Below are 1,879 nucleotides of genomic sequence, written 5' to 3' on the forward strand. Positions count from 1 at the left end.
TCTCTCTCTCTCTCTCTCTCTCTCTCTCTCTCTCTCTCTCTCTCTCTCTGGCATGAACATTGAATAAAGACAGCAAAGAACTCCAGCCTGATGGGAAGAGGATGTGCAAAAGCCCTGGGACATGCTCAGCATCGTGAGGAAAGGGCCAGTGTGGCTGGAGTAGGGGCGGGGGTGAGGGATGGGAGGAGATACCAAGCACTAGGTCACAGAGGACCTGAGTCCAGGCAGGGAGGACTTTGGATATTGTCCTGGATACATGATAAGAAAAGTATGAACAGCTTAGTGGCAAGGGCTAATTTAAATTGTTTTTAAACCATTAACAAATATATACATGGTTTATGCTTTAAGGTCTTTGGGGGTTTCTAAAGAAGCTATAGGAATTATCTAAATAAGAAGTGAGGTCCCAGTCAAGATCTGGAAAGAACAGGAAATGGGGAGAAGTTACTGAAATCTACTGGTAGTACAGTGTGAGAAACAGAAGCTGGGCAGAGGAGAGCTGTAGGTGACCATGATAAGAATGACCAGCAGGAACGGGGTGTTGGTGACATTGCCTTTCAGTGTACACTAGCACACCTGAGAAGCCTTTTAGATGAGCAACGTTGGAAGTGCTTCAAAGTACTCCTCAGGAGTCTGGCAGAGAAACAGGAAGCTTATCAACAGATGATGGTGTTTAGAACGTGAGAGAGGACGACATTTCTTAGGGGTTGAAGGCAGACAAGACAAGGGAATGGTTGGAGGATAGAACTCCAAGCAAAGCTCAGACCTCCTGAGGGAGGTGGAGCATCAAGAAGTGAATATGCTCTTCTACACGCCTTAGAGGTAGGAAACATTAAGGCAACCCCCTCCAAAAGAGCACCGTGCCAGGAGCAGCTAGACCATTATCCAGAAATGGCTAGAGAGCGGCCTGTAGACTTGTCAGCAGAAAACCTGGGAACACCAAGTCTATTCAGAAGCAGAATGGTTGTGATCAAGAACAAGGGAGGGAAGCCAGATGATTCCAGAGATGTTCCAGCCAGGAGAATGGCTGAAGAGGCTGTGACTGCCACATAAATAGCAAAGAAGAAGATGGGTTTGTTGCCTTAAGCCAGGAGATGTTGCAGACTCCAAGAAGGCTGTCTAGCCTTCATGAACCTCACTTTGCTGCTCTGTGTGACATAGGAGTGATATTACCAACCACAGGCTGTTTCCATGGGCCCCTGTCTAGGTGTCCTGTGGCTTCAAAGCATGGAAACCTAACTCCAACTATCTTACAGTTGAAAGGCAGGGAGGGTGGGGGGGGGCTGCAGGTCTCAGGCTATTTGCATGCTGACAGAATGAACTGCAGTGTGGGGGCAGTTGGAGACACAGGATGAAGAAGCAGCAATTGGGATGCCAAAGCCTGTGAATAGACAAAAGGGACTGAGACCCAGTCACAACAGGGGGATGGCCTTGGGCAAAGGCAGGGGCAGTGTGTGCCAAGGGAGACATGTGACAGTCATTTGGTAGATTACATGAGAGTGAGAGTCTTTGCTGGTGGCTTTTGTTTTCCCAGTAAGATAGCATCAAGGCCAATAGCTCCAAGCAGGGCTGGTGAGACATACGGGAGGTGCTGAGGGGTGGAGAGGGTGGGAAATGGCCTTCCTGGGACACGGGCCCGGGAGGTAGGAGAATTAGTGTCCCAGGGCTGGAGAGCTGGCTCAGTGGTTAAGAAATACAAATCTTGAGCATGATTGTGTATAGCAGCGCTGTTCTTGGCAGCCAGGAGATAGACAAGAGGTGACATCAGGGCATGCTTAGACAATGGAACACCATTTGACAGTAACAACAACAAAGTATTCAAATCCCACTGTGTGCACACACCTAGACAGCATGGTAAATGAGAGAAGCAAGACACAAAAGT

This window comes from Grammomys surdaster, unplaced genomic scaffold, assembly GCF_004785775.1.
Source record: "Grammomys surdaster isolate TR1022 unplaced genomic scaffold, NIH_TR_1.0 275, whole genome shotgun sequence".
NCBI lineage: Eukaryota > Metazoa > Chordata > Mammalia > Rodentia > Muridae > Grammomys > Grammomys surdaster.